Source organism: Nanorana parkeri, unplaced genomic scaffold, assembly GCF_000935625.1.
Source record: "Nanorana parkeri isolate BGI_ZX_2015 unplaced genomic scaffold, ASM93562v1 scaffold3111, whole genome shotgun sequence".
NCBI lineage: Eukaryota > Metazoa > Chordata > Amphibia > Anura > Dicroglossidae > Nanorana > Nanorana parkeri.
Genome location: NW_017309379.1, coordinates 58,954 through 70,493, shown reverse-complemented (window position 1 = coordinate 70,493; position 11,540 = coordinate 58,954). Strand labels below are relative to the sequence as shown.

Genomic DNA, 11,540 nt, shown 5'->3' with positions numbered 1-11,540 from the left:
CTCGCCCCCGCAGCCCCCCCCCCCCCCCTTCCTTCCTGTTTTGGGGAAAATAGTAAGATTTGTATTTCCCGTCACTTTCTATCTTGGTGAAATCCACACATAATACAATCTTCTTCACATCTACCAGCAACCGGCCCCACAAGGACGCCTATCCAACCGGCCCCACAAGGACGTCTATCCAACCGGCCCCACAAGGACGTCTATCCAACCGGCCCCACAAGGACGTCTATCCAACCGGCCCCACAAGGACGTCTATCCAACCGGCCCCACAAGGACGTCTTAACGTAGCCTGGTTTAGAGAGCGCGTGTACATATTGTATGGTCAGCTATTGAAGATTGCCCAGAGATTGTACAATCAGATTGTAACGTGTGGACAGAATAAAACCGGCAGCAGCTCCATGAACAGTAAGAGGGAAGAGTGTGTAGTATAGCGCCCCCCGCAGGCCCGGACTGCCATAGCATGTTCTTGTTACATTCAATCTTTCATCTCACCTCCCATCTGGAATCATTGGAAAGTCCCAACACGGTCGCCGGGAGCCAACGATGAGCTCAGCACTCGGCACAAAGCTAAGGAACACTGATGAGGTCTGCCGTCCGGGGGGGGGGTTAGGGGATTCTCACACTTCCTATTCAGTGACACCAATCACAATGGCAGAAGTGAAAAGGTGCCAACCCTTCTCTACTACTTTACTTTGTCTGTCTCCGCCCCCTCTGGAGAAACATCCCTCACTTCCTGTCCCAATGACAACGCAGGAAATGAGGAACCCATCCCAGCTGGGGCACAGACACTTTAATAAACAACCTATGGCCATCAGCAGGCAATGCAAATGCCTTTCCCCCCCATTAATCCTGAACATGACCAGAATTATTCTACAGTCCATTCGTCTCTGATCCCGACCGGCATGCAAAGTGGTCAGAGAGAGAGACAGAAGTTTGTGAAATCCTGGAAGCATGCGCGTCCGTGTAATGTGAAGGTTTCCGCTTCCTCACAATGAGCCTGTGTGTTTCCTCTGTTATCAGGAGCGGCCCGAAATTCCTCCCCAGGAGATCCCGCCGACCTTTCCACAGCCGCGTACTGAAGAGCAAATCTCGGAGAACGTTCTGGACTCTGCCCGGTACTATGTATACAGGAGGCCCGGTCCGAATACACCAACGCAGGCATATCGGGGAGGACAGAATAGCCAGCGGACCCCCTCGAGGGAACCCACAAGTCTAGAGCTTCACAAACCAGGCCTGAACGCTGAGCCCCGACCGCCGGGAGCCAATCGGAAAGCCCCGACCGCCGGGAGCCAATCGGAAAGCCCCGACCGCCGGGAGCCAATCGGAAAGCCGCCCTCCTGGAAAGCCCCGACTGCCGGGAGCCAATCGGAAAGCTGATTCACCGGCTGTGTTGTCTCTTAAAGCCAATCCACTGAGATCCGTCGCCATGTATTCATCCGTTACATAAGATTGTATACAATATAAAAACACACACAAAGCGGTCATGTGACCCCGGCTTCTTCGTAAGGGGCGGGGCTATGCTGAGGCCGGGAGATCAGCTTAGCCTGCCAGTGACCAGAGCCGGACGGCAGCAGATGGCGCGCTGCTATACACCAAGACGGAGACATTACAGCGGAGCGCGGCATTCTATACGTCACGTGTCGCTGTATACGGAGCTTTGTATGTTACACACAGCGGAGCACGGCACTGAGTTTTATTTTACATGACGTTTTCTGTGAGCTTTGCTGTGCGTTCTATATTTCGGTTGAACGCATTCTTCACTTTTACTATATACACTTCACACTGCAATCTGTATGTTTACTATATACACTACATCCTACACGTCCTCTACACGCCTGTACACTGTGCTATACGCTACATTCCTGGAATACCTGAACTCTGCACTTTTCTCAGCATTTCAATTACTAGAAATCTCGGAGAGAGAATGTAGAATTTTAAACAACGCATGTGTGCCGGTCTAAGCGCCGCTGCGCACCTAGGCGACACCTCACCTGCGGCATTCAGTCGGGAGTCACCAAGGTGTGCACAGATTTTCCAGTCGCACCGGGCGGATCGTGAGATTTCCCGCCGCGATTCCGCCCGTGCTTTCCGAACAGTCGTGCATCGCAAAAAAAGGCGCATGTAGTTTCTTTCCTACGATTGCCGCGCAGATATCACCCCAAACGCTGCGTGCATTGTACAGGAACACGCCATCCCGGAGGTCTCCAACAGTGAGCCCCTTCCGTCTCTGGGCCCGCCCTCTGCGGAAATGGCACACGCAGGGTTAAGGGCTTGTTCACACCAAGTGCAGAACGCACCAAAACTGCATCCAATGTATTCCAAATGCTATTTTGGGCTCAGAGAGTTCAGTTCCAGAGCATGTGGAAACACTGGACTACAACTACCATCATGCTTGGGTAGCAGCTGGACATGATGGGATCTGTGGCTGGAAGATGTATGGGAGATGCCATTGGCCTGAGACAATTTGGTGTGCTCCTCCAGTCTTCATACTTGTCAGCGGATATCATGGGGGGGGAGGGGGCAGAATTCCTGGCCGCTTACAACTCATGACCGGCGTTCTATGGAGAAGACGACTTGGGTCAATGGATATTATTCTTCCAATAAGAACGCACATGACGCAGAGCACAACGTCCGGCCCCTCCATAGATCTCCCAGCTGGGTGACCTCAGTCTACGGACACTGCAAGGCACAATGGCGGCCTGATCAACAAGACAACGCTAGACTGTGGGCGGCCATCACGGGCCCAGACATCTGCCATGTCTGAAGGGGTTCACATTTTCTGCCTTGAGAAAGGGACCCTGCGTGGCCCCGAAACGTCGGCTCTACTCGATTGTCGTGACACCATGGTCCAATAAAAAGGACTTATTTATTTTTAAACTCTTTGAGTGCTGGTGACCTTTTTCTTCAACTGTAGTGACATCCGACACCCCTTCAGGCTCCTCCCCCGCAGAGCTCTGTGGTCTATGGTGTGCTTTAGTGACATCTGACACCCCTCCAGGCTCCTCCCCCGCAGAGCTCTGTGGTCTATGGTGTCCTGTAGTGACATCCGACAGCCCTTCAGGCTCCTCCCCCGCAGAGCTCTGTGGTCTATGGTGTCCTGTAGTGACATCCGACACCCCTCCAGGCTCCTCCCCCGCAGAGCTCTGTGGTCTATGGTGTCCTGTAGTGAAATAGGGGCCGATGGATGGAAGAGCATTCAGCTGGGATCAGGAACCCAATACACTTTGAAGCGTCGGATGCTGAAGATTCTTGAGCCAATGTACTTCTACGATGGAGAAGATCTGTGGGACAGGAAGCAGCATGGAGGGTGTTCGGTTTTAATCACTTTTTGAGTCTTTGAATATACATTTGGCGATTTTTTGAATGATTAGAATGTTAAATGAATACGGAATTCAGGAGCCCGATTGTCCAATGTGGACCCAGCCAGAGAAAACCTCAAGCGCTAGGCGCCAGCTGTAACCTCGGCGACCTGGCTCCTGGGACTTGTCCAGCCCGGGGGTAATATGTGCTGCGTAGTCACCGCCTGTCCCACATGCTGCCACATGGCTCCTCGCTGCTGAAGTAACTTTGTGGATTGTCGGCCTGTGGCAGCATGCGGCAGCCGTGTTTAGGGAAAGCAGCGCTCACAATATTGACAAGCGAGCGCCGCGTGCGCTAAACAGCCGTGACATGAAATATTTGCTCTTCATGGAGAGAAGAATGTCCCTAGAGGTAGTCTGGAGACCGGCCTCTATTCTGGGAACGCGGCTGGAGTGTGCAGCAGCTGACACAAGAGAGCCGCCACATTATCACACTTAAAGAGAACCTGTCACTAGAAGAAACAACAAACATGCATAGCCATGTCAGCCACCGTGATTAGCATGACATGACGCAATAGATACCACTGAACCTTCACCCAGAAGGGGGCATAGGGGTCAAAGGTTTTGCTCCAACCTGGATCTTAAAGTGTAATTAAACCTTCAAAATGATCTGCAGAGAGTACAGCAGGCGATAATATGGAACTAGAATGATTTCTTTTCATTTCACAACTTACATTGTCAGTGTTTTTAGAACTGTGCACCTCCTGCAGCTCACTGGCAACCTCCGGATTGTGCACCTCCTGCAGCTCACTGGCAACCTCCGGATTGTGCACCTCCTGCAGCTCACTGGCAACCTCCGGATTGTGCACCTCCTGCAGCTCACTGGCAACCTCCGGATTGTGCGCCTCCCGCAGCTCACTGGCAACCTCCGGATTGTGCACCTCCCGCAGCTCACTGGCAACCTCCGGATTGTGCACCTCCTGCAGCTCACTGGCAACCTCCGGATTGTGCGCCTCCCGCAGCTCACTGGCAACCTCCGGATTGTGCACCTCCCGCAGCTCACTGGCAACCTCCGGATTGTGCGCCTCCTGCAGCTCACTGGCAACCTCTGGATGAGTAGAAAGATAAGCACCTCAGTATCTTGCTGCTCTTTCATAGTCCAATCATAAGATGGGGTGCCTGACCTGCATGGTGTCATGCGGGATGACTGATCTCGGACACATCGCATTCCCACAATGCCATGGGGATGCATTTCAATTGGCCAAGGCGATGTATTGCTGGGTGCAGGGCGGCTGATCTCCAACTTGAAGCACATATGAAAACTTTCATGCAGTGCCTGTCGGGGAGTTCACTGTGCGCGCCAGCAGGTCATTATAACAAAGTGCTGGGATGGGCCTCGGTGTTACACAAGAGTTCCTCCTACAGTAGCTATGGACAGGTTCACTTTGTAGTGCAACTTCGGAACACTTGACAATTAAATATTATACTGCACGCCCAAAAAAAAGGCCACAGTGCTGCTTGAAGGACCCAATTTTATCTAACAGACATTGAAAGGGTAATGCCCTCCAGAGATAAGAACCTAAGCTGTGTGGAACTCCATGCAGTCATATCCAAGAGACCTCTGTCACACCTGGGGCAGCACTGCAGCCTCCTGTCATGATTCCATGCAGCTTGATCTCCGTCTCACATGACCCTACAGGTCAGCACATGGCCTTGTATTTTATCAGGCTGAGCGTCATTCAGAAAGCAATGATCCAGGAAACTCCAGGCGGATGTAGAACATCAGCTCAGAAGGAACAAGGCCACACACCCTACACCTCATCGTCTTGGTAAACTATCCTCCACACAGGCAAACCAGGAGATCCCCGCCGACATCAATGCAGGCTCCAGAAATGGTTCAGGCTGCAAATTCGTTGGATTACATTGATCTAGACAATGAAGTATGCGGTGTGTCTGCGTTGACCGTGTGATGTGGTCTTGGCGGCACCTGAAGGACACTGGCCAGAGGTTCAGGAGGTGTATCCATAGGGACTTGGTTAGACAGCCAACCAGGTGCAGAAGATAAGAGCCAGGAAGGACACTAGTCTGCAGGTTGATCAGGTTCTCCGCACCACCCAAAATGGAGAGAGCTGTTGTGAAGCAATCCCCCGCAATCCCCGACAAAAAAGAAAGACAAGGTGGTGAACACGCATAGCCGGGCTGCTCAGCCGGAAGAAACCGACAGGGATTGGACGTATCTATTCCCAAATCCGGCAGAGGTTGTCGCCTTTCCTCACTTAACAACAAAGCATTATTTCTTCTGTCACGGTTACTGTTAGAGAGATTTCCCCTCACTTCCTGTCTAGTAAAATAGGTTGTCCTCAGGACAGGAAGTGAAGCCCACTCTCTAATGTAGCCTCTACCGTTCTACAATCAACAGGCAGGAAGCAGAGGATGACAGTCCAGGCCAGTGCTCAGCCATGGAAGATCCTGGACCGTGCCTCAAATAGACGCATTATAAATAGATTTCTGAATGTATTGATGAAATGATCTGCCAACGCTCAGTGACACCTCCACGCCTGTGTGACAGAGCGGCCCCATCTATAGAGCCTTCTGGCCATACGAGGGCTGCTGCCATTTTATCTGGAAGGAACAACGCTTGCTGACATCACAGCGCAGGCGGCCGCTATAAAACGTACAACGACAAAGATGTGTGAACCTGTATCGTCTCTGATCTAGAAGGTCCATGGTATCAGAAGAGAACCTGTATCATCTCTGATCTAGAAGGTCCATGGCAAGAGAAGAGAACCTGTATCGTCTCTGATCTAGAAGGTCCATGGTAAGAGAAGAGAACCTGTATCGTCTCTGATCTAGAAGGTCCATGGTAAGAGAAGAGAACCTGTATTGATTCTGATCTAAGAGGTCCATGGTAAGAGAAGAGAACCTGTATTGATTCTGATCTAGAAGGTCCATGGTAAGAGAAGAGAACCTGTATCGTCTCTGATCTAGAAGGTCCATGGTAAGAGAAGAGAACCTGTATCGTCTCTGATCTAGAAGGTCCATGGTATCAGAAGAGAACCTGTATCATCTCTGATCTAGAAGGTCCATGGCAAGAGAAGAGAACCTGTATCGTCTCTGATCTAGAAGGTCCATGGTATCAGAAGAGAACCTGTATCGTCTCTGATCTAGAAGGTCCATGGTAAGAGAAGAGAACCTGTATCGTCTCTGATCTAGAAGGTCCATGGTAAGAGAAGAGAACCTGTATCGTCTCTGATCTAGAAGGTCCATGGTATCAGAAGAGAACCTGTATCGTCTCTGATCTAGAAGGTCCATGGTAAGAGAAGAGAACCTGTATCGTCTCTGATCTAGAAGGTCCATGGTATCAGAAGAGAACCTGTATCGTCTCTGATCTAGAAGGTCCATGGTAAGAGAAGAGAACCTGTATCGTCTCTGATCTAGAAGGTCCATGGTAAGAGAAGAGAACCTGTATCGTCTCTGATCTAGAAGGTCCATGGTATCAGAAGAGAACCTGTATCGTCTCTGATCTAGAAGGTCCATGGTATGAGAAGAGAACCTGTATCGTCTCTGATCTAGAAGGTCCATGGTAAGAGAAGAGAACCTGTATCGTCTCTGATCTAGAAGGTCCATGGTATCAGAAGAGAACCTGTATCGTCTCTGATCTAGAAGGTCCATGGTATCAGAAGAGAACCTGTATCGTCTCTGATCTAGAAGGTCCATGGTAAGAGAAGAGAACCTGTATCGTCTCTGATCTAGAAGGTCCATGGTATCAGAAGAGAACCTGTATCGTCTCTGATCTAGAAGGTCCATGGTATCAGAAGAGAACCTGTATCGTCTCTGATCTAGAAGGTCCATGGTAAGAGAAGAGAACCTGTATCGTCTCTGATCTAGAAGGTCCATGGTATCAGAAGAGAACCTGTATCGTCTCTGATCTAGAAGGTCCATGGTATCAGAAGAGAACCTGTATCATCTCTGATCTAGAAGGTCCATGGTAAGAGAAGAGAACCTGTATCGTCTCTGATCTAGAAGGTCCATGGTAAGAGAAGAGAACCTGTATCGTCTCTGATCTAGAAGGTCCATGGTATGAGAAGAGAACCTGTATCGTCTCTGATCTAGAAGGTCCATGGTAAGAGAAGAGAACCTGTATCGTCTCTGATCTAGAAGGTCCATGGTAAGAGAAGAGAACCTGTATCGTCTCTGATCTAGAAGGTCCATGGTAAGAGAAGAGAACCTGTATCGTCTCTGATCTAGAAGGTCCATGGTAAGAGAAGAGAACCTGTATCGTCTCTGATCTAGAAGGTCCATGGTAAGAGAAGAGAACCTGTATCGTCTCTGATCTAGAAGGTCCATGGTAAGAGAAGAGAACCTGTATCGTCTCTGATCTAGAAGGTCCATGGTATCAGAAGAGAACCTGTATCATCTCTGATCTAGAAGGTCCATGGTAAGAGAAGAGAACCTGTATCGTCTCTGATCTAGAAGGTCCATGGTATCAGAAGAGAACCTGTATCGTCTCTGATCTAGAAGGTCCATGGTATCAGAAGAGAACCTGTATCGTCTCTGATCTAGAAGGTCCATGGTAAGAGAAGAGAACCTGTATCGTCTCTGATCTAGAAGGTCCATGGTAAGAGAAGAGAACCTGTATCGTCTCTGATCTAGAAGGTCCATGGTATCAGAAGAGAACCTGTATCGTCTCTGATCTAGAAGGTCCATGGTATCAGAAGAGAACCTGTATCATCTCTGATCTAGAAGGTCCATGGTAAGAGAAGAGAACCTGTATCGTCTCTGATCTAGAAGGTCACACTAGGTTTACAGCTCGCTCACACCAATTTGATTTGTGTGTTCCCTTAATGTTTGTTCCAATATGTCTACAAAGCAACCTAGTCAGATTATTCTAAACTTTCATAATAAACCTTTCCTGAGGTACAAAGGGGCCCTTAACTTTATACAATAAAGTTCTAGAAGATCTAGAAGGTCCATGGTATGAGAAGAGAACCTGTATCGTGTCTGATCTAGAAGGTCCATGGTATCAGAAGAGAACCTGTATCGTCTCTGATCTAGAAGGTCCATGGTAAGAGAAGAGAACCTGTATTGATTCTGATCTAGAAGGTCCATGGTAAGAGAAGAGAACCTGTATCGTCTCTGATCTAGAAGGTCCATGGTATGAGAAGAGAACCTGTAACATCTGAGATCTAGAAGGTCCATGAGAAGAGAACCTGTATCGTCTCTGATCTAGAAGGTCCATGGCAAGAGAGAAGAACCTGTAACATCTGATCTAGAAGGTCCATGGTATGAGAAGAGAACCTGTATCGTGTCTGATCTAGAAGGTCCATGGCAAGAGAGAAGAACCTGTATCGTCTCTGATCTAGAAGGTCCATGGTAAGAGAAGAGAACCTGTACTGTCTCCGATCTAGAAGGTCACACTAGGTTTACAGCTCGCTCACACCAATTTGATTTGTGTGTTCCCTTAATGTTTGTTCCAATATGTCTACAAAGCAACCTAGTCAGATTATTCTAAACTTTCATAATAAACCTTTCCTGAGGTACAAAGGGGCCCTTAACTTTATACAATGTGGTGAAGACAGATATTATTTCATATTAATGAAATCTCTTTTCATCAGTACTGGGAGGGCCTCCAGGGGAACCCCCAGGGCTGCATGTGCTTCTGGGCCCGCCAACTAGACAGCAGTTTTCTTTATCACCCTGTAAAGTCTGGACACAGTCAGAGGTGAAAGGAAGCAATTCTTGTAAAATACGTTAACAAGCCTCTCGTGTAATAATGTGCTTCTTGTTAAAGGACCACATAGGGTAATAACCATCAACGATGAGCCGTCACCTTTCCTCCTATCACAGAGGACGTCCCACAGCACTTTACACCCGGGGTAAGGTAATACCCACCAATGAGGAGCCATCACCTTTCCCCCCATCACAGAGGACGTCCACCAGCACTTTACACCCGGGGTAAGGTAATACCCACCACCAATGAGCCGTCACCTTTTCCCCATCACAGAGGACGTCCCCCAGCACTTTACAATCACAAGTCAGAAAGTAATTAGCGTGCAGGGTTATTCTTCAATGTGCAGTGTAATATTATTATACACCAATAAAGCAAAGTTCATCTAATAGAAATATGTGCGATTACAAGAACACCCTCTTTAGGACTACATGTCCCATCATCCCTAGAACCATGCCCTGTCCTCCAGGACCCAACCCCATGAGCCAGTTATTCGCTGGAGGAGGAGCATGAGTGGAGCTTGCATGGCTCGTCTCAAGCTTCTGGGCTGTGTGGTCCCTGTGTGTGTTGTAGAGTAGTCACCGTTCCAAGCTCCTCCCCCCCCTGCCCCAGGATGGACTACAAGCTCAGGTATAGTTTACTGATTTGTGTTGGGATTGTAGTCCGTCCTGGAGGGGGAGCTTGGAGCGGTGACTACTCTACAACACATTCCTAGCATTTTTACTGAAAATTTGGGTTTGAAAAAAAAGTTGTGGAAATATCATGTGACCTAAAAAACTGCAGCTGCCGCCATTTCATCCTCCGGGGTCTCTTCTTTCAGGAAATAGCTGCAGCCCTCTCAGGTACTTCTTGTTATAGGGTGACAACACTCGTCTTCCAACTGTGCTCCTGCGTTGTCACCCTGTGACTGGAGTCTACACATTACACAGACATGGCCCACTGTTGTCACCATCAGGAAATGCTATACAGGCCTCACTGGAGTGCACGTAGTCAGGAAGTGGCGGCAGGAAATCAGCAGCACTGAGAGAGAACAAAGTATGAGAAAGAGGTGACAGTAGCCCGTTGCTGATAATACGAGATGTGAATGGAATTCATCGTTACAGCTAGTCGATATGATTGAAGGAGAAGCAACGGCGTCACAAGCCGGGCCCATGTCCTCTCTGACCTGATCTGATCAAACATTGGGACTACAAGTCACATCTTGCCCCGAGAAATGATGAGGTCATGTGATGTGGAAGAAAATGATGTCATCGGATGGTGATTCAACCAAGTCACTCCGCCGCCTGTTTACTGCCAAAACTGACTTCTAATAACGAGTGTGACGCAATGAGGAACAAATCCACCTCAGACCTGCGCACTGCACATAGAGCCGGTGAATGGGCCCGAAAAGAAAGTGAGATTTTTCGGCACATTGGTTCTGTTCACTTCCTGTTCTGACGGACACCTTCTGTCATGTGCACAGGAAATAGAGTAAAAGTCTCTCAATGGGGACATAGGGAACAGTAAACCTCAGAACCTCACTTAGTTTTCATTGGCTCCATTAGGGAGAGATCACTTCCTGTTCCATCTGACCCCCTTCTGTAGTCCTAGGGCGACAACAATGCTCCTCCATAGATACAGTATAAGAAACGAGTGTTGTCACCCGAGGACAGGAAGTGTGTTACTGTCAGGATCGCCTCCTAGATCATAACTCTGGAGGTGTTACAAGGGCTTCCCGATCATGTGGTCAATGCGTTTAGCGGTCACAGTAATCATGTGATCAGGAGCTCGTCCTCATTATAGGCGACAGGAAGTGTCAGTGACAACGCAGTCACAGTGCTGGGGACACGGATTCAGCAAAACACAGCAACTTAGGCCAAATGCTTTTGTATGGCTGCACGGTATAAAGTCCACTGATGTGATACCACACACATATATATGGCAGCACGGCAAGAATACCATCTCCACTGTGAAGCATGGTGGCGGCTCACTGATGTTTGAGGGGGGGGAGGGGAGGGTACTGGGAATCTTGATGGCAAGATGAATGCAGCACGTTATCAGAAAATACTGGCAGACAATTTGCATTCTTCTGCACGAGGGGCGCTCATGGACTTTCCAGCACGACAATGACCCAAAGAACAAGGCCTAGTTGTCCCTCCAGTGGTTCCAGCAGAGAAAGGTGAAGGTTCTGGAGTGGCCATCACAGTATCCGGACCTCAATATCATCGGGCCGCTCGCTCTGGGGAGATCTCAAACGTGCGGCTCATGCAAGCTGACCAATGACTTTGCATGCCTTAGGGGCATTGCGCCAATGACGAATGGGCAGCTGTGCCACCTGACAGATATCGGGGGCCTCATAGACAACTATCACAAGACTGCACCCCGTCATTGATGCTAAAGGGGGCAATACACAGTATTAAGGACTGAGGGGGTGTTGCCATGTTTTTAGGATTGTTCTGTTATGACCTGCAGCTGTCTATGATTCCCATAAGAATGCGTTTTGTATGTACGCATTAGGCCGGAATGAAGAAGAG

General features: G+C 49.1%; 1 long non-coding RNA gene across 1 annotated transcript in view; it reads right to left on the bottom strand.

Moving 5' to 3' along the window:
• LOC108802780 overlaps positions 1 to 11,540 on the bottom strand; it is a 22,048-nt gene that overhangs the window by 531 nt on the left and 9,977 nt on the right. The window lies entirely within an intron of this gene.